The sequence below is a fragment of the Podarcis bocagei genome, assembly GCF_964188305.1.
Source record: "Podarcis bocagei genome assembly, chromosome: 17".
Classification (NCBI taxonomy): Eukaryota; Metazoa; Chordata; class Lepidosauria; order Squamata; family Lacertidae; genus Podarcis; species Podarcis bocagei.
Genome location: NC_138143.1, coordinates 26,333,300 through 26,359,094, shown reverse-complemented (window position 1 = coordinate 26,359,094; position 25,795 = coordinate 26,333,300).

The following is a 25,795-nucleotide window of genomic DNA, read 5'->3' as shown; positions in this document are numbered from 1 at the left end:
GGATGAGGTGTGGCAAGGTTGGCTTGATAAAAATGGCCTATTGGGTTCAATCCAGTGTCCTGCTGATGCATTTGCGCTGTACTGTCCTCACTGCCTCCCCCTCTTCTCCTCTGGGTCCTGGTATGCAGTAGTGACTCAAATAGAGGGAGGATGGGCGAATTGTGCAGCCCCAGCACACTGTCCATTTCTGCTAATTAAACAGGATTTCAAAAAGCATTAATCATGAGCATGGGTCGGCAAACTAAGGCCCGGGGGCCGGATCTGGCCCAATTGCCTTCTGGATCTGGCCCGTGGACGGTCCAGGAATCACTGCGTGGATTGACGTGGGGATTCTGATTGTTCGGGCTGTGCCATTCCCCCCTCCCTCACACACACACCGCGGCAGTGCCTCCTCCCTCCCTCCTCCAGGCTTCTCCCCGCCCTGCCTAGAGGAGGAAGGGGGCTGGGCTTTGTGAGCCGCAGTTGGCTGGGCACCATTTTAAGCAGCCCCTCTCCGAAGCCAGCCCTTTTGTACTGCTCATCGTCCCTCCGCCACTGCCGCCGCCAGCCCCTGCCGCTTGCAAGGCACAGGTAAGCAGCCACTGTGGCTCATCTGGTGCTGTGGAGAAGGGAGGGGAGAGTCCGTGGTTGTTGTTTTTTTCTTTTCCAAAATATAGTCCGGCCCCCCACAAGGTCTGAGGGACAGTGGACCAGCCCCCTTCGGAAAAAGTTTGCTGACCCCTGATCATGAGTGTTCAACTAGATCATGTACCGTAGATTTCTTCATGGTCTGAAATGAGTGTCTGGGTACTGCAGGAGGCATCTCCATAAACTCAAAAAACTGTTCCTTATGTGTGTATCTATTTTATTTTACTTAAGATAAAATTACCGGTAGATGTTTTTATTGGCTGTGGAGGATTCATTTTAAAAACGTTATTGTACAATACAGGCACAGTAAAGAAAAGAACATAGCACCAAACCCATGGCATCATTTTTCATGGTCTTAAAACATTGGCAGTCCATATAGGTTCTCCACAGACAGGTTTGTGAAGCTGCTGTAAGAGCTTCACTTTCTTTTCCCCTTTTGTCTGAAAATGAGAGACCAGGTTTCATCAAAAGTATTTTCCTTTATAGCTCCATTTGCGACTCTTTGAAGCCCAGTTCGTTATTCTGAACTAGCTATATCCCAAATATTATTGAACCAATGTCTCAAGAGCTAGCTTCACCTGGGATTTCCAGTGATATATGTGTGGCTACCAGTAGAAAAGGAATTAAATCTTTAGGCTGGATAATAGGGTTGGAATCTGGGTTGCATCTATGATGCAACCAACCACTGGGCATATATGTGCCAATTTCTAGCAGGCAGTTTTGTTGTTGTTTGTTCTCAAGTGATAAGCCCATGCTGTCACTGGGCAAGTCTTTCCCATGCCAGTCAAAATGGCAGCAGACATTTCCTTGAACAGGTGTCAATGCTGATGAAGAAGATGGATGTGTTGCAGGACACAAAGGAGAGATCTTATTACTCTGCCCAATGGGAGCAAGAGAATTTTACACATTTTTAAGAGAGACTTCATTTTAGTGCAAAGACGAAATATAATTTTTGCACATTAATGTTCAATTCTCCAAAGTAAGATGACTGGAAATTATGAAGGCAGTGAAGACTGAGGTGATACTTGGCTGATCTTCCCGTTTCCTGCTCCGTACAAAAAAGAATTCCTTTGTTACATTGTTTCTGAAATGCTGAGATTATTGACTGTAGCATAGATGATGTATGTTTTGCATATGAATCACTACCCCTCAGCTATTCATGCACATTTTAGAAAGCACTAATTAACTACCTTGGTTATTGTCTTACAAATTAATGGGGGAAATCACAGTACATTTTCATGCAAAGAGTCCTCTGAAGCCAAGCTGGCTCTGTTGAATATGAAACTACAGAGGAAAGCTGTCATGAAGGAAAACGCAGGAGTGCCTGAAATAAAGGGCTGGTTCATAATGGTTGGAAACCCCAGGCACTCCACTAACACTGAAAAATTACTGAGGTGGAGATACATTTGCAGTACACTGTTTTGACTACACCTCCCTGAAAGAGCTGTAATTGTACTGGTGCAGTCTGACACTACCTGTCAGGCACCAGGAGGCACAATCAATTTATGGACATTCCGTACCAACCCCTAAAGGACAATACATAAGACCGATTAAAATACTGGAGGAAAGAAATCATGTTGATGCAGGATTATTATTACTCTCCCCCCCCCCTCTCTCACACACATACACACGTGTTCCCAGAGTGGCTTACAGATCACTTTTAATAAATAAATAAACAAGCAATCCCTGCCCTCAGGCTTACGATCTAAAAAGACACAACACTAAAATAAAATGGATAGGGAGGGATGAGGAAATGAGCACATTTGGGTACCAGTTCTTAGTTGTAAATTCTTCCAATAACCAGCTGGGGTGGGAAAATTCATGAAGAGGAGGACAGAATTAGAAGTTCCTTCCTTCCTTCCTTCCTTCCTTCCTTCCTTCCTTCCTTCCTTCCTTCCTTCCTTCCTTCTCTCTCTCTTCCCTTCCTCTCTTCCTCCCTTCTCTATCCTCTCTTTCTCTTTTCTTTTTTCTTCTTTCTCTTTCTGGTTTGTGTTTTTTATTTATAATAATGTTTTAGTTTTGATTTTAAAAAGATAATAGATAATAATCTTTGTATCCATTTTTTCCAAACTCTAGTAAAAGATTTTTTTAAAAAAAACACCAATTTTTTTAAAAAGAAGATGAAGAGCCAAAAGTCTCAGCTATGCCAGTGGAGTAGCCCTCCATTCCTTCTCATCCCCTCTGATGTAATAGTTGCAGCCAGATGATCTTATACATTACTCACAAATCAGTCTGTTGAACTTCACCAGAAGAAAACCATCACCACTGTCTGAAAAGCTGAGAGAGGCAGGAAACATGCAACATGCCCAACAGGTGACACCCTCCCTTTTTCCTTAGAGAGCTGAAGAAACAAACATAATTTATTTGCTTTCCCCTGCTTGAGGGGAAATCAGAGCCTTTGTGTCACCAGTAGTCATTATACCATCCACATTCTCTTTTCATGTATATTTATTAATATGAGATGCTTTGATTAGCCACTTCTTTGTATGACTATTTAAATTTGGTTTCCTCTTGTAATTGTTACTGAATTGACATAAATTCTAGTTATGTTTCATTATGTATTTCCCCCCTGTTCTGAGCTACTTTGAACATTTTGCACTATGGACAGGCAGCATGCAAATAAACAACTGCAAGCCTATAAAGAAACATACTGAGATTTTTTGAATATTGTAGGGTGGTTCAGATGACCATCCTGCAAACATTTAAAGTTCATGTGAATGTATCAGAAGCAGGGGTATTGGAGAATTCAGATGAAAACAGGAGAGGAAATTGTTGATGTTAGCTTCCCATGTCTGGAATGGAAATCAATTCAGAGAATACAATGGTGACATTCACCATTGTCGTTTTGGTCTGCAGACAACAGGTACCTGCTCTGCTTTGTCCCCAAATTTTCCTTGCTTTTCTTTTGCATTTTAATGAAAGATGTGAAATAATGTAATGATGAAGTAATTAGTAAGCTTTGACAGTACTGGACAACACAATGGATAATGTTGATTTGATCAGAAACTGAAATGCAGCAGAATGGAAACAGTGCTGCATGCAATGAATAAAGGCTGGAACATAATTCATTTCCTTGTTGCATTAGAGCACCTAAGAAGGCTGCAGAGGGCAGACCCTTGGTGAGATGATTTGCTGAAGGAAATAAAAGGACAGTCAAAATTAAAGTAAGTAATGCAAAACCCTTTCTGACCCATGAGAATTTTACTGAAATTTTTCCTGCCTTTTGATAGTTTTCAAATGCAATTTCTTTTCTGAGTAATTGAAGGAGATTTTTTTTTTTTAAGAAATGCAGGAGAAAATTTGGGGACATAATTTATTATAAAGAAGAGGAGGAGGACCAGCTGATAGCAATGGCAGTGGGGAGATAAATTCACTGAGGGACCAAGCACTGTTGGATGTTTAGGTAACATGTACAAGGCTCAGTAAAGTTCAGTAGGGTTGACTTTTTATACAGAATGTGGAAAATACCCATAAAAATAAGAGTCTAGCACTAAGCAGCATTCTATATTTCTGGCTCAAAAGGAAAATATGTATTGATGTGATTCTACTTGGAGCGAGTCAAAAAAAGGGAGAAAATGTATTACTTATTTATGAATTTAAAGAGACTGGAAAACAATGCCGCACATTCAGAGAAAACATTCTAGGTGGTTTAACAATTGATTACATTTATAACAACATAATGAGGACCTCTCAAACGTACTCATGCAGGTAACACACATTCACTTACCCAAGAGCATTAAATGAGAAAGCATAAGCAGCAATTTCCTCCAGCAAATAAATCAAAGCAAAACCTTTTGATTCTTTGTTCCAGCAGCACAACATACAGGAGACACTGGTAAAACTCTGAAGCTCTAACTATTCCAACAATCACTTCAAAAAGACCATGCACCTCGAGGTGGAAAAGATTAATAAATCTTTTGTTAATGCACTCTGCATGGGGCTGTCAGGAACAGGCTTTGCGTGGCAAGTCCCCTCCCCAAGGGGAAATGAAGACACTGGACACATTATTTAAGGTTAATGGGCATAAAAGGCCACAACTTTATTGATTACAGAATTGAAAGGTATTGGCCTTAGGCATTGGCTCCTATCGACTACCCGGCATGGAGACCGGGAAGGGTTATCCACAAGCCGTGGGAGTCCTGTTGAAGTACGCCAACTAGGATCCCATGGGTGTCACCGCTCGGGGGCGTGCCAGAGGCCCTTACCTCCCTAGGTTTCGGACAAGGCAACGCCCTCCGGAGTCCTCTACCGGACTACCCTTTCCTTGGGGGAAGGTCATGGCGCTTCCTTCCCCCCCATTCATTTGCATAACAGTGAACCCCTGCCAATGCCTAACCGCCAATACCGCGGAAGTTGTGACGTTTGCTACGAGGTAGGCGAAAAACCAAAAGGCTGACAGTGCACCAAATTGGAAAAATTCCTACCAGGCCCCTTGCGGCGACCAACCGGAGTCCATAGCAAGGTCATAGCTAGCTAAGCCTAAGGGTGGGTGGGATGGGAAAACCGCTCAGCTGGAAAGGGGAAAGAGGGCGGTCCCCGGGCGTGTCTGGCCTTAAGTAGGCTAGGCCATGCCTCCCCAGCCTGCCGATTGGCGGGCCGGGTCGCAGGCACGCCCGGGGATTCCCTGGATCTCGCGGGGGCAAAAGGCCAGCCCCCGCGTGTGTGGGAGGGGGTAGCCCGCAACCCCCTCTCCTCCCAAGCTCGGAAATGGCTTTGTCAGTCTTTGATGCAGGATGTGGGGCAGGGAGAAACTGTGGGTGGGGTTGGTTGGTGGGAATCAAGGTTGGAGAAGTGGGGCTCTCCCCATTGCACCTCAACTTCAGCTGCTTTGGAAAAGGAAGCCAGCCCCTTCCACCAAGCTCCCAGGAGAGTGAAGTCTCAGTGGCAACCAATCAGGAGGTAGCAGTGACTGATCATGAGCCTGAACAGGAGTTGAACTGATTTAAAATTTGCATCCCACTTTTTCCAACAACAAATATTGAGCTCAAAGCAGCTCACAATACTTGCAGTAGCATTAAGAAACAACAAACAAAACAACAAAACTAACAAAATGAATTTTAATAGGGATCAATGTAAGGTTCTACGCTTAGGTAGGAGGAACCAGCTATATAAAATGGGAGACACTTGGATTGCCAGTAGTGCATATGAAAAGGGTTGTAGGAGATGACAAGCTTAACATGAGACAACAGTGCAATGCAGCAGAAAAAAGAGCCAATATTATTCAAGGCTACGTATATCAACAGAAGTATAATGTCCTGATCAAGGGAAGCAATATTCCCACATTATTCTGTCTTGGTCAGACCACACCTGGAGTATTGAATTTGATTCTGGGTGCCACAATTTAAGGAGGATATTGACAAGCTGGAATGTGTGCAGAGGATGGAGACCAAGATGATGATGATAATGATGATGATAAATAAATTTTATTTATACCCTGCCCTCCCCAGCCAGAGCCAGGCTCAGGGCAGCTAATGCCAATAAAATCACAGTAAAAACATAATAGGGGGGGACCAATTTAAAATACAGGTTAAAATGTAATTAAAAATGCAGCCTCGTTTTAAAAGTAACCGATAAATCAAGACCATAATGGTCAGACTGAGTCCAAACAAAAGGCCAGGTGGAACAGCTCTGTTTTGCAGGCCCTGTCAAGTCACACAGGGCCCTAGTCTCTTGTGACAGAGCGTTCCACCAAGTAGGGGCCAGTATTGAAAAGGCCCTGGCCCTAGTTGAGACCAATCTAACCACTGGGACCTCCAAAATGTTGTCATTTGTGGACCTTAAGGTCCTCCGTGGGACATACCAGGAGAGGTGGTCCCATAGGTACGTGGGTCCTAGAGTCTGGACACCAATTCTATTGAGGAATGGTCGAGGGAGCTGGGTATGTTTATCTGGAAAAGAGGAGACTGAGAGGACATGTGATAGCCATCTTCAGCTATCTAGAAGACTGTTACATGGAAGATGGCGCAAGCTTGTTTTCTCCTGCTACAGAGACTAGGACCTGAACCAATGGATTCAAGTTAAAATAATGGAGAGTCTAGCTAAACAACAAGAATAACTTTCTGATGGTAAGAGCTGTTTGACAGTGAAACAGACTCCCAAGGGAGGTGGTAGACTCTCTTTCCCTTCGGGTTTCAAAGCAGAGGTCGGATGACCACCTGTCACGTATGATCTAGTTGAGATTCCTGCATTGCAGGGCGTTGGTCGATGATCATCAAACTCTACAATTCTACGTTTCTATGATTGCAATCACTATAATTTCAAACAGCAAAATAAAAAAATAAAATCAGGTGCATTGGACAACATTTCATACAAAAATGTGTATTGACATGGAAAGATTCATCCATCCCTATTTGAAAATCTTCTGAGAAGGAAACCTGAAATTTGATTGGTTTTGAAATAGCAAATCAAATGTTGGGTTGCAGACTTTCAGTTTCAGTGTATTTTGGTATTTCTCATGCTTCTGTGTAGTGAACAGAACCTGCTCACAAGGTCGAAAAAACAATTTTCCTCAAATAATTTTAAAATATATTCCCCCATGAGTACTATGGTGTTTGCAAGATTTTTAAGGAAAGAGCTAAACAGATGCTTAGTTGGAGGAAAAGCTATACTAGGAAATAAGCGAATATCTTTCACTGGTTGTAACTAGATGGGTTTGAAACACCTCAAGAGAAATGTGGTTCATGGAGAACACTGTTCCAGTTACAAATTGCTACAAGTCAAGGGACTTGTTAGAGTTCTCAAGCTTGTAAACTGTCTGAAAGGAAAACAAAGAGAGCAATTTTGGCTCTTGAGGCAGATCAAATTTAGCTAATCAGGGCAGTAAGAGAACTTTGCTTAAATATCAAGTTCAATATTGTGGTTGAGATTGTATGCATTTTAAAATAAACTGCCTGAAAGATGATAATGATAATGATGATGATGATGATGATGATGATGATGATGATAATAATAATAATAATAATAATAATAATAATAATAATAATAATAATAATAAATACCCAAACACACACACATCTATGGTTTTTGCTCTTCATGGGTGGCGTTTCATTTGTGTAATTTATTATATTTCTATTCCACTTTTCATTCACATGTATCGCAAAGCAGCTTACAAACAATAAATAACAGCATCATAAAAGAACTTGATAGAACACCACAAATACAGCATAAATCATATACAACATTTAACAAGTCATCAGTAAAACAATTACAATCTATAAAATACTATTAATAAAGCAGCAACTAAAAAAAATAAGCTAGACATCATCATTAATGCAAAAATTGTGTGGTTAACAAATGAATAGGGTATTTATCATCATCATCATCAACAACAACAACAAAAATAATTTATATGCTATCCACCTGACTGTGTTGCTGCAGCCACTCTGAGCAACTTCTAACAATCTGTACAACAATATTAACGTTAACAGAATAGCAGCTATAAAAACAAGTTAAGCACTGTTTATCTCCTGCTTGGACTACTGCAATGCACTCTACGTGGGGCTACCTTTGAAGGTGACCAGGAAACTACAACTAATCCATAATGCGGCAGCTAGACTGGTGACTGGGAGCGGCCACCAAGACCACATAACACCAATCTTGAAAGACCTACATTGGCTCCCAGTATGTTTCCGAGCACAATTCAAAGTGTTGGTGCTGACCTTTAAAGCCCTAAACGGCCTCGGTCCAGTATATCTGAAGGAGCGTCTCCACCCCCATCATTCTACCCAGACACTGAGGTCCAGCACCGAGGGCCTTCTGGCGGTTCCCTCATTGCGAGAAGCCAAGTTACAGGGAACCAGGCAGAGGGCCTTCTCGGTAGTGGCACCCTCCCTGTGGAACGCCCTCCCACCAGATGTCAAAGAAAACAACAACTACCAGACTTTTAGAAGACATCTGAAGGCAGCCCTGTTTAGGGAAGCTTTTAAAGTTTGATGTATTACAGTATTTTAATATTTTTTTTGGAAGCCGCCCAGAGTGTCCGTGGTTTCTTCTAAGAATTGCAGGACTATCGTGTGTCAAACATGAATGCATCATATGATGTCCCACTAAGGGCAGGGAGATTTAAGTTCTTTGGGGGGGAAATGAAATGTGTCATGCACTCTTTTGCCAGATTCAGGTAGCATTTCACTGTTTGCAGAGAGAAGAATGGAATCTCTTCAGAGTTGCATGCTTCCTAGCATAGAAAACATTCTTTTTACCCCAAACAGCACCTGGGGTGCTCTTTAAACTTTTATTGAACTCCACAATCCAAATTGTGAGGTAGGGGAGGGTGCCTGGAATCTATGGCTAAGGAGAAAAAAGAAACTGAGCTTCATCTTAAAGCTATGTGTATTTCTTCAAATGTGTTTGGCAGTTACAGCTTTATCTGATCTTACTAAACTGCTTCATTAAAATGGGGATTAGAGCTCATGAGAGAGAAAGACCCCAATTAGAGGTTCAGTGGTCCCCATGTGAACATCTGTGGAAGTGTAGAAGTGGTGTGTGGGTTTGGGATTTATCTGTGTGCATTATTGAGCAATAAGGAACTCCCGTATCTGCTGAACTGCAGGCACTTGACAAGGCAGTTTTCTGTTCTTACGATGATTCTTAATTGTTCTTGTTCTTTGCATTGGTTTTTATTCTTTTAAAAAATGTTTCATGTACAGCACTTAGAAATTCTGAATACAGTGGTTCCTCGGGTTACAGACGCTTCAGGTTACAGACGCTTCAGGTTACAGACTCTGCTAACCCAGAAATAGTACCTTGGGTTAAGAACTTTGCTTCAGGATGAGAACAAAAATTGTGCGGTGGTGGCACAGCGACATTGGGAGTCCCCATTAGCTAAAATGGTACCTCAGGTTAAGAACATTTTCAGGTTAAGAATGGACCTCCAGAAGGAATGAAGTTCTTAACCCGAGGTACCACTGTATTAAGTTGTACAGTGGTACCTTGGTTTACGAACTTAATCCATTCTGGAAGTCCGTTCTTAAACCAAAGTGTTCTTAAACCAAGGTGTGCTTTCCCATAGCAGCGGAGGACTCAATTTACAAATGGAACACACTCAACATGAAGCAAGACATGTTCTTATTCCAAGGCAAAGTTCACAAACTGAAACACCTACTTCCGGGTTTGCAGCATTCTTAATCCACTTTGTTCTTAAACTAAGCTGTTCTTAAACCAAGGTACCACTGTATATAGATACCTGGAATAAATAAATAAATCTAATATAAACTGGGCCTATTCAGGGTCCCTTTCTGCATGGAGTATGCCTGTGCCGGTGGTTCCATCACAGATGACTTGAAAATTGCTGAGGGGGAATTGATGAACCGCTTCTTATTTTTTTTATACCTGAGATATCAAATGTAATGTGCTATACTGGGCACGGTATGATTTTTGGATAGCATTTTATCATCCTCTTATTTCTTATATTGAAGTTTATTGTATTACAATTTGCATTCCATAGAATGCAGCACGTAGTTAAACTATGTAGCTCCTTCCCACAGGAGGCAGTGTTAGGCACCAAGTTGGGTGGCTTTAAAAAAGAATTAGACAGGTGATGGAATTTATCACCGGTTAAATTGGCAAAAGTGTATAAAAACAAAAAGAAAGAGTGTTGGAGATGTGAAACAGAAGGTACGTTCTATCATATGTGGTGGAATTGTAAGAAGGTAAAATCCTACTGGGAAATGATATACAGTGAATTGAAGAAAATGTTAAAAATAACTTTTGTAAAAAAACCAAAAGCCTTTTTATTGGGTATTTTAGGTCAAGACATACCAAAAGAAATGAAGACTTTATTTATGTATGCCACTACAGCAGCAAGAATATCGATTGCAAAACATTGGAAGACTGGAGAAATACCAACTAAAGAACAATGGCAAGAGAAGTTGATGACCTATGCGGAACTGGCAAAAATGACAGATAGACTAAGAGAAAAAGACAACAGAGACTTTGAAAAAGATTGGGAACCATTCATATTATATTTGCAGAAACAAAGAAAGTCAATAGACTTGATGGCAGGATTTAAATAAACATCCACATTATGAGCATCAGAAAATGTTTAGAAGATAGTGAAATAGGGTGGTGTATTTAATTTAATTTTTATGTTTTTAGGTTTGATGTTATGTTATTAATAATTTTTCCTGTTGAGAGATAGCAAAGTGGGTGAAAATAGAAACAAACCAGAAGTGCAAGAGAGTGGGGCCCTAAGCTATTGCTTGTTTAGCTTATATCTGGCACTGGTGATGGCAGGGATCAAGGCTTGCCAACATAGATGCCCTCCTTCCACATCTTGTGAACCCTCTGCATGGCTTGACATGTTCAGAGTACTCCAAAATTCCCCCATCTATGCAAAATGTTCCCTGGATGTTACAATATGCACAATTCTGTTTAAGCACCGCCCTGCAATGCAATGTCTTTTGCCAGTTTGAGGAATATCTCTTATGTGAAACAAATAACAGACAAAAGAATTTCCATAAGTTTCCCTCATGCATTTCTATATTTTCCTCGAAGAAGCCAATCAGATATAAGTGGTGCTTCAAATGTTCTATTTCTCATTGTTTTTTTTTAGAAATGAATGAATGAACACTTCTGCAATACATTGTAGATTGTACATTGTGTGAGAGCTGTCTATCCCCACCTGTGGGTATATTCTGAAACATGCCATTGATTCAATAATATTGCACTAGTGGCGGGTTTATACCTGACCAGCCCCACAACATTCTGCTTCCTCAGTTGCTATGCAATGTTTTCGCAATGTTATTGCATTATTGCTGCCTGGAGGTGCAGGAAAAGCAGGATGAAAAAAAGCAAAACCCAAAACACTAAATACAGCATTTGTGTTATAAAAAGTTACAGGATTTCACCAGGAAGCTATGGGACATGAACTAATTGGAAACAAAATAAAAATTTTTTTTCCAGTAGCACCTTAAAGACCAACTAAGTTAGTTCTTGGTATGAGCTTTCGTGTGCATGCACACTTCTTCAGATACACTGAAACAGAAGTTGCCAGATCCTTCTATATAGTGAGAAGGTGGGGAGGGGTGTTACTCAGAAGGGTGGTGGGAATGGGAGATAGGCAGATAGCTGAGAGAGCCTCTTGACGACTCTTAACGACTGTAATAGGTCTTACAGGAAAAGGCAAGGGGTGGGAAGGTGAGAAATGGTTTAGTTATGTATAGTGAGATAAGAATCCAATGTCTTTGTTCATCTTCATCTTCTTTCAGAGTAACCAAGCAATGCAGTTGGTTTTTTTAAAATAAGACATCTAACATATGAGGCACAGAGGCATTTTAAAGGGAAGGGGGGAGCTAATCTGAGAACCAGAAGAGGCTTGCATTAGAAACAAGTAGCAATTGGTGGGCTTTGTTTTGCTTCTGTGAAATACATAAATGTTGTGGACTTTAAAAAGCTGCTTCAGAATTCAGCAGGGAGCAAACTGGCTATCATACTGTCAAAGAGATGAGATTCCACAGCAAATGTTGATATTGCAGGCAAAGTCATTTTCCTCTGTTAAAATGTTCAGTTCCTTAGATATAAACAGTACCCTTTAAATGGAGGGGCAGAGATATAAAACATTAATGATTGATGCCTTGCATCGGCAAGGGCTCCCCTGGCTTCCTAAACATTGCTGTCAGTGGGGATGAGGCCTCCCATAGCCAAAAGCCTTTAGTTATACACCTGGCATGAGACTTCCATTTTCTTGTTTCCTTTCAGCGCTGCTCCCTCATGTTCTTTAATGGGCCAATTCATTGCAAAAAGCAAATGCCATTAGAGCTGGTTTTAGGGATGTGCTGGGCATACAGAATGCTTGTAAAGAGCTTTATGAATTGTGCCCAGTTTTGGTTTCTTGTGATGCTAATGAAATGGGGTGGGGGGTGGGGACACACACTATCTCCAAGTTTCACTACTCTCTTTAGTCCTGCATTCCCCCAATCACATTAGCATCACAAGAAACTGGGCAAAACTCATAAAAGCTCTTGCATGCACCAGCAAGCACCCTAAAAGCAGTTTTAACGGTATTGGCTTTGGCTCTGAATTGGACCATTAAAGAACACAAGGAGGCAAGGCTAAAAGGAAACAGGAAAATGGAATACTTGTCTCTGTTGTATTTAGAGAGAGAGAGAGCTCTAAGAGAGCTCATCTTCATTGACAGTAATATTTAGTAAACCAAGGAGGCCTTTTCAGATTTCAAGGGATGCAACATAGCCATCAATTGTTACGATTCATCTCTGCCTCTCAGTTTAAAATGTTTGCATTTAAAGAATTTATGATTTTATTTTTAATTGGGGAGGGGACAACAACTTGACTTACGGTAGCAGCAATTGGCAGTGGGATAGCTTCTCTTTGACAGATTTTGTTTTTAAAATGTATATTTATACTATTTCTCTGACATACCATTTTTATAGGTTGTCTGGACGGCTTACAGCAGTAACACTCAAATTGGTGGTCCATGAGCCATCAGCAGCTGGTCCATGGAGACTCTACCACAGCTCAAGTGGGGTATTTCAGGGACCAAATATGCTAGCATCCCCTAGCATATTGTGGGAGGGGAGGGGGGATTGCCATTCCATCAAATCAGCTAGTTTGAAAAGCACTAGCTTAGAGGGGCCGAAACACATACGATTATAAAAGAGTAATATACAACTATTGCATATCAATACAGTGGTGCCTCGCAAGACGAAATTAATTCGTTCCGCGAGTTTTTTCGTCTAGCGAATTTTTCGTCTTGCGAAGCACGAAATCCCATAGGAATGCATTGAAATTCAATTAATGCGTTCCTATGGTCAAAAAAAGTCCAAACAAAGCCAAATTTGGTACAACAAGAGTTTATTAAGTGCTCTTTAAAGTCACACATACTGTAAAGAGCATTTCAAAAATTGAAGGAACAATAAATTAAGTTTCTAAACATGACAGAAAAACATTTAAAAATCAACAAAGTGTACAGTACATTTTCTAAGACTCTGGGGGACAACTCGAAGAAGGTTCCTCTTCCACTCTTTGCTTCTTGCTGAAGAACCCCCTCCTCAGCTGTTCCCCCAGCCACCCACCACACAGAAATTCAAATCCAGATTTTTTTTTTAAAAAAGCAGAGTGGCCCAATGGTCACAGAAAATCATAAAAATGCAGGAAAAAAACCACACAAGCTTCCCGATTCTTGCAAACCCCTCCTCAACTGTTCCCCCAGCCACCCACTACACAGAAATTCAAATCCAGATTTTTTTTTAAAAAAAAACACAGCAGAGTGGCCCAATGGTCACAGAAAATCATAAAAATGCAGAAAAAAACCACACAAGCTTCCAGATTCTTGCAAACCCCTCCCCAACACCAAGTCCTTGAATTCCAAACACCCCAACCCAAAATCCAAAAACCCCCAAAAAAGTTTTAAAAGTTTAACTTACCAAATGGCTGCAAAAGAAGTTTTGGAAAAGCTTCAAAAATCACCAAAGTCTTCAAAAACCTCAAAAAAGGCTACCACACCGCGTTCTATGAGTTGCTCCTCGAAGTCAAGTCGCAACTGTATTAACAATGTTAAGAAAAAGGAAACAAACTTGCAAGACGTTTTCGTTTTTCGTCTTGTGAAGCAAGCCCATAGGGAAATTCGTCTTGCAAAGCAGCTCAAAAAACGCAAAACCCTTTCGTCTAACGAGTTTTTTGTCTTGCGAGGCATTCGTCTTTCAGGGCACCACTGTACATAAATAAATAAATTCTTTTTTCCCCCAAAAGGGAGGGAGTTTCTGCAGCATTATATAAATTCAAACAAAGGTTCTAGATACAAAAACAGTATAAAAACACAACATATCTTTAAAGACCAGGGGTGAGGGGAGACCTTTGCCTATAATCAGAAGGATGTTAAAGCAAACTTCTCATTTGTTTGTCTCATTATCCTTCTTTTCCATTCTATCAAAGCTGCTCAGATGCAAGGTGAAATATAGTGACAATTCTACCTTTTAGCAGCATTCTGTAGACTGCAGAGGACAACTCTAAAAAGCCTGGCAAAGAAAATCCCTCTGTCTGCTCTTTTGGCATCTCATGTTGCACAATTAGTTTCTCTCTGCTCGTATTGTGGTATCCTGAGCCTTCATTTATGTTGGAACCACATGCTGGCTTCCCATAATTTGACCCTTGAAAATCCAAGGCCTCAAATAAGTGCCTCTTTTGCATTTTTCCAAAGTAGCCCTGCGGGTATTTTATTACCTATGAATTGTTTTGTGGGTACTTCAATACTGAAGTGTGGAGCCATAACCATAATGTGTTTAAACACTAACCATCTGGTGAAGACGATACAGGAAAACGTCTAGAATCCAATAGAAGAGGAAGGCAGTGTAACAATTCTTTGCTGGATCAGGCTGAGATTTGACTAACATAGAATTTTGCTCCCAACAGCTTCTTTCCAGCAAAAGATAGATGTAATGCATTTCTTCAAATGTGTTCCCAACACCATGTACTGTATTTCAGCCAGGATTCTTGCTTTGAACTGCCTTCCCTGTATACTTCTGAGATTTGAGGTGAGAGAAGAACAGGGTGGAGGGAAAGGTTTCATTACCAACCAACTTTGATACTTTTTACAATATTGTGGTGTGTGTGTGTGTGTGTGTGTGTATTGTCAGGGAACTGACATCGGAGCTAGGTGGAGGGAAGGCTCTCAAATGATGCTGGAGAAGGGCCCAGCAGGGAGAGAGGCAGCTCCGTAGATGGGGAAGCAAATCAGCGCAACACCAGCGATATAGAGGGGCTGATGGGGGAATCGGCGAGAGGGCTCCAGGACTCTTCACCGGACACCAGCGGGGAGAGCACGGGTCCTCCGCTACCCATGCCCACCCTGCGCAGAAGACTTCCGCGCAGAGAGAGTAGGAGGAGACTGGGTGTCAAACAACTTTTATGTTGGAAAAGATTTAAGAAACGCCCACTGACGGATTCTGCCAGTGACTGAGGCAGCAACCATGAGAAGGGGCTGTGCAGTCAAAAAGCTTTAACAAGGCAAATTAGCCGAGAAAGGCACCAGTTTACGCACAAGTAACTCATACCCATTACATATATATATATAATCTCATTATCATCTTGTCCCATCATGTCAAGGGTTATTTAATAGATGAGGAAATAACACCACATTCAAGTGGAAGGCAGTAAACTAGGCAGGTGAAAACTATCATTTCGTGATGTCATGCCAAGTGTTGAGGATCCCTATAAATTATCAGGTGGTAGTAGAGAGGTAGGTTTGCCATACGTCAGGGAAATTCCTGACATGTCCTGGTTTTCTGGTGTAAAAATGGTGTCAGGATTTTTTCAAAATGTCAGGGAAATTGTATGGGGAAACTCGGGTGTATGGCAACATGATGGAGAAAGCATTGGAAACAGCCCCCCCCCCAAACTCAACAATTTTGATGGGTTTCCTAAATAAAAACAATACTTTTTGAAATATGGTAACCCTGGTGGAAGTGATAAGAAGTTACTGCTTTTCACAGAAACCTGATGTCTTCTGTAGTGCTTAGTTCTACTATCATCATGGACAAAGGGAACAAAGGCAGTGGAACAGCTAGTGTTTCGAACGTAGAAGACCCTAGATTCAATCCTTGGTGTCTCGCTTCTTAATGATATTAAGACAATTTGGATATTTCTTTCTCAACTTTAATGTTTTAAAACATGAGAGTATGTAAAAAGAGAAGCACTGAGGTCATTAATGCAAGTCTCCAGAATCTATCCTATGTTATTAAGTGTCTATTATGGTTCCATAGAACAGTTGCTGAACATTTGGGAGTGAGATATAGAGAAGAAGAAGAAGAAGAAGAAGAAGAAGAAGAAGAAGAAGAAGAAGAAGAAGAAGAAGAAGAAGAAGAGGAGGAGGAGTTTGGATTTGATATCCCGCTTTATCACTACCCGAAGGAGTCTCAAACCGACTAACATTCTCCTTTCCCTTCCTCCCCCACAACAAACACTCTGTGAGGTGAGTGGGGCTGAGAGACTTCAGAGAAGTGTGACTGGCCCAAGGTCACCCAGCAGCTGCATGTGGAGGAGCGGAGACCCGAACCCTGTTCCCCAGATTACAAATCTACTGCTCTTAACCACTACACCACACTTGCTCTCACTATAGATAATACAATTCAGGTTGAAGATTGGAATAAAATATGGGATGCTTGCTTAACAGAATCTGTACTCAGCTTTATTTGAGAAAATTAGTTGACATTACTTCATAGGTGGCATATCACACCAATACATTTATTGTGAATGATTTAATCAATAGCACTGTTGGAGGGGTTGCAGGAAAATGTTATTACCCAGTGGCGTAGCGTGAGTTGTCAGCACCCGGGGCAAGGCAAGTAATTTGCGCCCCCTAACCCGTGGATTTGAGCCCCCTAACCCTAACCCCCAGATGTTGCGCCCAGTGCGGCCGGCCCCCCCTGCACCCCCCATGCTACGCCACTGTTCTTACCACTTATGGTGGAATCATACTTTGGTTAAGTGGTTCTGGACGTTTGGCGATGTTGAAATGTGCACTATTTCTAAGGAACAGGTGGTATGTTGTCTTGAACTGCTGATAAATATATTTGAAGAAGAAATTGCTGACATATTGTTAGAAGGAATGATTGCTTATGTGATCATGGAAGCATAGAATTGCAGAGTTTGAAGATACGCCAAAGGTCATCTAGTCCAACTTCTTGCAATGCAGGAATCTCAACTAAAGCATTCATGTAAGATGACCATCCAACCTCTGCTTAAAAACCTCCAAGGAAGGAGAGCTCACCACCTTCTGTGGAAGTCTGTTCCACTGTCAAACAGCTCTTATCATCAGAAAGTTCTTCCTGATGTTTTGTCACTATCTCCTGTCTTGTAACTTGAAGCCATTGGTTCAAGTCCTACCTTCCAGAGCAGGAGAAGATAAAATAGCTCCATCTTCCATGTGACAGCCCCTTAGAGGTTTGAAGATGGCTATCATATGTTCTCTTAGTCTCCTCTTTTCCATACCCAACTCCCTCAACCTTTCCTCATAAGGCTTGGTTTTCAGACCCTTGATCATCAATGGTAACCCTCCTCTGCATACATTCCAGCTTATCAATATCCTTCCTAAATTGTGGTGCCCAGAACTGGGCACAGCATTCCGAGACTCTTTGATTGCATCCACAAGCTCCTTTAGTGCCCTTGGGTACAGCTCATCAGGCCCTGGGGATATGAATTTATTTAAAGTAGCTAGGTGATCAGGTTAACGAGATTCTTAGCAAACATTCTTGCCAATTGCTGTGAGGTGCATCTGTTAGCAGAAGACTTTCCTCAAGGAAGCAGAGACAATGGACCAAGAAGCCAAACCTTTCCTGATGACACTACTTGCACAGCCAGTGGTATACTTCCAGTATTTTTGTCTCTTTTTCTGAGCCATGATGTTCAGCATATTGGCATATTTGGAACTATACTTGATTGCTTCTTTTTAATATGATTGTGATTCATTCTGATGCTCTTTGACATGACTGAAGCTTTTGTATAATATACCTGCCAAGAGCCAGGATCAATGTACAGTTTTGCCTTCTTTTGTATGTTTCCCTTTTGGATAGGATTTGATATCCCGCTTTATCACTACCCTAAGGAGTCTCAAAGCGGCTAACAATCTCCTTTCCCTTCCTCCCCCACAACAAACACTCTGTGAGGTGAATGGGGCTGAGAGACTTCAGAGAAGTGTGACTGGCCCAAGGTCACCCAGCAGCTGCATGTGGAGGAGCGGGGAAGTGAACCCGGTTCACCAGATTACGAGTCCACCGCTCTTAACCACTACACCACACTGGCTCCTTTTGATTCTTATTGTATACTTGATGTTGCTTTCTTTGTGATGTTGCTGTTATGAAATACAATTAAAGTTATTTACCAGAAACTATCTTTTAAAAAAATATCATTGGCATCTCCAGTTGAAATAGAACTCAGTAGCAGTTAATATGGAAGATCCCTGCTTGGAAGGACACAGTGGACTGCTAGACGGATTGCTGCTCTTCATCAGTGTAACACAGCTCTGTATGTTCCAGTGGATAAGGCCAGAATTTTTAAATTGCATTTATATACCACCTTTTCCCTTCAAGGAGCTCAATTTGGTATATATGGTCCCTCCCCATTTTATTCACACAACAACCCTGGGAGGTAGGTTAGGATGAGACAATGACTGGCCCAAGGTCACCCAGAGAGTTCTATGGCTGAATGGAGGGTTCAAACCCAGGTTTCTCCCTTTCCCCCCCTATGGCCTGCAGCCTACACAAATATGCACACAAGCTCAGACACACAAGTCACACCCTGTTGTCGCTCCAACAGTTCTCACTTGCCAGGTAGGGGAAGTGAATCACATGGGAATTTTTGCCTTGGGTACCAAAATAATATTGGCTTTGGATGAGATGGAAAAACTGTATTGGGTTGGCCTTGTGTGGAGAGAGTGGGCAGGACTTGCATGGAGGTGATACCAGGTTCAGTCTCTGGCACCTCCAAACTGTTGCATGAAAAACCTAGAGAGCCATTGCTAGTATTGACCCAGAGGACCAATGATATAACTCAGGATAAGTCAGCTTCCTATATTCCTATTGGGTCAGGGACCCCTGACCATTAGGTCCAGTTGTGGCCAACTCTGGGGTTGCGGTGCTCATCTCACTTTATTGGCCAAGGGAGCCGGCAGACAGCTTCTGGGTCACGTGGCCAGCATGACTAAGCCGCTTCTGGCAAACCAGAGCAGTGCACAGAAACGCTGGAGCGGTACCTATTTATCTACTTGCACTTTGACGTGCTTTCGAACTGCTAGGTTGGCAGGAGCAGGGACTGAGCAACGGGAGCTCACCCCATTGCGGGGATTCAAACCACTGACCTTCTGATCGGCAAGGCCTAGGCTTTGTGGTTTAACCCACAGTGCCACCCGCATCCCTATTCCTATTGGTTACTTTTGAACAAATATGCATAAGATTCCACTGACACAAGAAGATTCCACTGACAAAAGCGCCTTACTTTAGCCAGATCATCTCTAGTATGTAGAAAGTGTCCTGCAACTGTTACAATTATTGCTGAATTTTAGTTTCTTGTGAGCGAAATGAAAAGGACACCTAGACAGCTGAGGAGAAGAGGAAGAAAAACACCACCCTGTGCAATCATGTAGCCTATGGCATAATCTGTCCTCAGAAATATCGTTATAGGGTTTATCCCAAATAAACCATTTTTAAAATCCTTTGGCGACAGTTGCTTTTTCAAGTGAGCTTATGAGAACTTAGTGGGGATACAAGAGTGAAATCGTTCAGAATGTTTCTGCAAGCGAGTTTCCCCCCACTTCACACCTGGACACAGGATTAGAACCAGAGCTACTTTCAATCCTCTGATCCCATGAAAGAGGAAATAGGAGCAGGTGACACTAAGTGTGACCCCCAAGGGAAAATGTGTTGCGGTGTTAAAGAACTCATTTTTTAACTCGGATTGCTTTCAGAAGGGATGCAAACAAAAGCCCTTGTGGGGCTAAATATAGCTACCCATGAATGGGGAATAAGTTTCTGAAAATAGAACAAGAAACTATAATATCAGAAGGATTTTTTTTTTAAAAAAAAGAGGCATGCTGTTAATAAGCTGTTGTTCTAAAGTTGGTCAAATGCAGATGAAACAAAGCTAATCCTATCTTTTATCCTTTCCTCATTTCCATTCATTGCTTTCTTTTGCACAGCCAGAAAGCTTATTAGTCTCCCAAACGCTCGTCATCTCTCCCTTGAAAACTGCAGCAAAAGGGAGAAAATACTGACTAATATTAGCTCAGATTATACTTTTGCACACCACCACAATATCCAAGCAGTGCAAGATTCCAGGGTTTGTGTTTCCTTTGGAATGAGGGACAGTGGAGACTGTGGTGTCTCTATGATATATGGCTTATTTACACATAAATACAACCTGAGCCTGTAATGGAAGGGTATACAGCATTAACACCCCAGTAGGGCCTTGCTTCAAAAAACCTTCAACAAAACAAAGATCATGGCCACTGGTCCCATCACCTCCTGGCAAATAGAAGGGGAAGAAATGGAGGCAGTGAGAGATTTTACTTTCTTCGGCTCCATGATCATTGCAGATGGTGACAGCAGCCACAAAATTAAAAGACGCCTGCTTCTTGGGAGAAAAGCAATGACAAACCTAGACAGCATCTTAAAAATTAGAGACATCACCTTGCCAAGAAAGGTCCGTATAGTAAAAGCCATGGTTTTCCCAGTAGTGATGTATGGAAGTGAAAGCTGGACCATAAAGAAGGCTGATCGCCGAAGAATTGATGCTTTTGAATTATGGTGCTGGAGGAGACTCTTGAGAGTCCCATGGACTGCAAGAAGATCAAACCTATACATTCTTAAGGAAATCAGTCCTGAGTGCTCACTGAAAGGACAGATCATGAAGCTGAGGCTCCAATATTTTGGCCACCTCATGAGAAGAGAAGACTCCCTGGAAAAGACCCTGGTGTTGGGAAAGATGGAGGGCACAAGGAGAAGGGGACGACAGAGGACGAGATGGTTGGATAGTGTTCTCGAAGCTACCAGCATGAGTTTGACCAAACTGCAGGAGGCAGTGGAAGACAGGAGTGCCTGGCATGCTCTGGTCCATGGGGTCACGAAGAGTCGGACACGACTAAATGACTAAACAACAACAACAAAGGGCCTTGCTTCCTCTATAGCCTCAGCATTGGATTCAAACAGAAATCAAGCATCACTCTGACTCTTTGGCTTCCCAGCCTGTTTCTTCTAGCTTCACTCAACTCTCAGCTCTCACCTTTGTCTTTCTAAATACCAGCCAGTTGAGGGAAGGGGCCCACTCATTTGCATTCTGGTGCCAAGCCACTCCCTTTGTTCTCTTAATGGTCTGTTACCTAGGCTATCACCCCACCAGGAATCTAGCCTGGCTATTCCAGGAATTAGAAGGATGGCATAGGCATTAGGTATTTCTTGAGATACAACCTACCCCCACCCCAACTCATAACACGAGATTTGTTCTCATATAATTTCGGTTTCCTGGATCTAAAGCCACACACTGTAAAACACTGTAGAAGATGTACAAAGGCAAATAAATTGCAACAGAAACACTGAAAGCTATAAGCCATGGTTAGGCAAGCTTAGGCCCGAGGGCCGGATCTGGCCCAATCACCTTTTAAATCCAGCCTGTGGACGGTCAGCGTGATTTTACATGAGTAGAATGTGTCCTTTCATTTAAAATGCACCTCTAAAAGACCACATGTTCCCTTTCCCTGCATTACACCATTCTAGTGAATCAAATATTTTATTTCCTACTATATTAATTTCATTTTAAGTATACAACTTCAGAAGCATCAGTAAGAATGGAGGTAAACAAATCCAGATTGCTATCAGCAATTCAATAGCCGTGTTAATTAACTCTAATCCCAGACAACCATCATTAGTTCATATCACTGGAATAATCAAAACCAGTATAGACTAATCCATTATCCTCAATTAATTTCCCAGCTTCTGAAAGGGAGTAAACTTTAACCTGCTTTTAATAATCTGAAAACAAATCCTTAATGTTGTATAGATTCTAATTAACAAACTGTTTAATAAAGAAACCTTTAATTCATTATGATTACATTACGCTGCTCGCTAAAGTTCAGCAGAGATCGATTATAGCTTTGATTGCCTTCTTCTCACTTGAGTCCATTTCCATAATGTTTGTTAACTCAAAAATGCATCTACAACTGTGTTTTTGGAACTGGACTGGCCACATTCTCCTAGGTGGGTATATGTGAAGCAAATGAATGGCGAGAAGGCAAGGCTACAAAGTTTCTCTATCCTTTGTACGTAAGTGATGGATGAAGGGGGGTGGGGTCATGTGAATTCCTCCGCCATGTTGAAAGCGCACATGGAGGGGCTTTGTGCTCTAGCCCCCCCAGCTTCACTACCACATTTATGCAGTGTTTGGACATTCAGGTGACATCAGATGTGTGCAGATAGAGCTTCATGCAAGGAAAGGTGTTCCTTGCATGGAAGAATTTTCCCAAGTGTTTTGAACAGTGTTCTGCTAAGCTAAAACTGAGTCTAGTGACCATAAAGTCTTGCCATGAGAACAAGTCCAGCACCTGTCAGACGGCAGCCCATTTGCCTCATCCCATACAATTCAAAGGAAGCCACTGAAAACCAACATATGATGTCACAGGAACTGGTGCAGTGCCAAAATTTTGGAATAGGCTCGCACATAAGGATGAGTTGTGGGTTTATTAGTGCCACTGAAATAATGGGTTTACTAATCAACAATGCTCTCATTCTTTTCATACTACCATTGTCTCCAAAATTCATTTGAACTTTCTAAGTGCAGAACTAAAAAGCATTTTAATGAAGAATTATTCATTTTCTGAGTATAATGTGTTATAGCTAGGGTGATGTGTTGTTTGTCTTGAATTTGGAGAGATTTCATCCTGTGAAGTTTTTGGCAAACATCTGATGTCACACTCCTGGGGAGGGTGGGGGGGAGATTTAATGAAGCTCTACAAAGGGATGTATGATTACTCTGAAGGACTATTACAGTTAATAAGTTTTTTCATTGAAATTGCATGTTATTTGAAATATATATGTTATATGAAATATAAATATATTTGAATTTAGAAAGTGTAGATTCAGATCCCTACCTGAATCATCAAATATGCAATAATTGTTATTTGGCTGCTGTTGCATTTAAAGCAAAAGCAAAAACAAAACAAAAAACCCACAAGCAATTATCTAGAAAACCTGGATTCAAATCCCTCCTTGACTCTTCAGGAGTTGCTTCACAAGACGAATTTCCCTATGGGCTTGCTTCACAAGACGGAAACGTCTTGCAAGTTTGTTTCCTTTTTCTTAACACCGTTAATACAGTTGTGACTTGACTTCGAGGAGCAACTCATAGTACACGGTGTGGTAGCCTTTTTTGAGGTTTTTGAAGACTTTGGTGATTTTTGAAGCTTTTCCAAAACTTTTCCGAAACCGTGCTTCGCAAGACGAAAAAATCGCAAGACGAAAAAACTCGCGGAACGAATTAATTTCGTCTTGCAAGGCACCACTGTAATAACACTGTTGTGCCTAAAACATGTATAATTCTTGTTCACAGAATCGTAGAATCATAGAATTGTAGAGTTGGAAGGGACTCAAAGAGTCAGACTCCCTGCAATGCAGGAATTGCAGATAATTCAAAACAGTATCAACAAGGCAGCTATTGATGACAGGGAAGTCTTCCACAGGCATTAAAGACATGAAGGAACAAGACAAGTAGTAAATTTAATAATAGGAAGGAACAAGATGGGTAATCATAATAAGTGGGAAAGGGCTTGAGGGGGCTGCACCATGACCCCAGCACCTGTCATCATATGGCTCTTTCTGGTTTCCCTGTGTGTAATATCTTCAGTGGGGAAATTCTTCTACTCATGGAGCAACCCATGTGATTAGGAATCCCATGTAATCATGCAGGGAGTTTTGATGAGTAGTAAAAGTTCCCTTCTGCAATCAGCAACACAAGGAACCACTGCATGGTGTGCAACTATGGGAGGTGGAGCCAACGAGATTGCCCTGCAGACCTTTTCTACTTCTGCTGCCCATTCATGGCTATGATACCTGATGAGGGTTTGAGTGTATTTAGCTCTCTCAATAATATATCAAGTACATTATCAGGAGCCTCCTGCAGCCTTAATGCCAATATTCACACTCCCAACTCTGCCTTTCTGTCACTCCTCATCTCCTCCCAAGCATGGCACTCAGACATTTTATTCACACAGTCAATCATTCAAGCATAACTATGAGTTGATTGACTCGTCCACCAATTGGATGGCATATCTTGAGAGGAACCAATCATATTTTGGCATTAGTCTCCATGTGATTCAGACTGCATGGAGAGAGAGTGGGGCCACATGCAGGAGCTCCACCTCAACTGCTGTGTCCTGTGCCAGCCACTCCCTAATGCCGCCAATGCATAGGGAAATCTGAAGATGGAAGCTTGCTGAACATACGTAGGCTGTCCCCATGGTTTGGAGTCCTGTGTGCTCAGGGTTCCAGTTGACTGAGACAGCTTAGGCACATTCAGTAGGCTTCTGTTCTTCAGACGTTTCCCCATAGACAGCATGGTGCCTGTGCCAAACACATGAGATATGATGGTGGAGCTGATGCACTTGGTCCTACTGTCTCAGTCGCTACACATAATCTGGATCACATGGAGACTAATGTCTGAATAGGGTGTGGTGAGATGCCCCTTCAGCCATGAAACTTATCAAATAAGCATAACCTTGGGCCTCGCAGGACTGCTTGGGGGAAGGGTATGATGCAAATGTAGGGAATAAAAATAAATGTGGAGGTAGGTGTCAAGAAATCTGAAGCTTCTCATGGTTTACAAATAGTTGTCTTGCTATGTAAGTAATGAAACTGGGGATTACCTGTTTGTGCTAAAGAAAGTGGGGGGGGGGAGGGGAATCTGGCTGATTTGGCTGAATGCATACCTGTGTCACTAATGTGCCCCTAGATGCACAAAGGTAATTACCTGGAGGTAATTGCCCAGTTTCTTAAAAATGATTTTATCACGGGTCTTTGGAATGGGAGTTTAATTAAAGAAATTAGGACAGACGATGTCTGTATGTGGAAGAAACATTAAGGGAATTAAGGCCATCATCTTGCATATCACAGCTCAGCACCGAGTGCCGTCTGTTTTATGCAAGAGCACAGCGCCACTGTGATCTTTTTCACAAGCAGGTATATTACCTGGAGGAAGAATATGGATAAAAATATTTAAGCAAACACAAAATGAGTTCAGAATGCTTAATTGGATCTCACCAAATATAGAAACAAAGTTAATCAAATAATTAGGCAAACAGTCACAAGCTTGCTCATGGCATTTTTACAAACCAGGTCGACATTCTGTCAAGGAAATATTTCTAGCTGAGGCCAGATTGAAGGAAAAGTCCAGAATAAAATTGCTTGAATCTAAGGTTAAGTGATTTATTTATGCACATGCCTAATCAAAATTTAAAAGTATCTCAGACCATTTTAGCTGTCAGGGGTTCCTGTCTTCTGCAGGCCAGTACAATTTAGAGGTGAAATATTGCCACAGCAACCACACTCTCTACATCAGGCATGGCCAAACTTGGCCCTCCAGATGTTTTGGAACTACAACTACCATCATCCCTAGCTAATAGGACCAGTGGTCAGGGATGATGAGAATTGTAGTCCCTAAACATCTGGAGGGCCAAGTT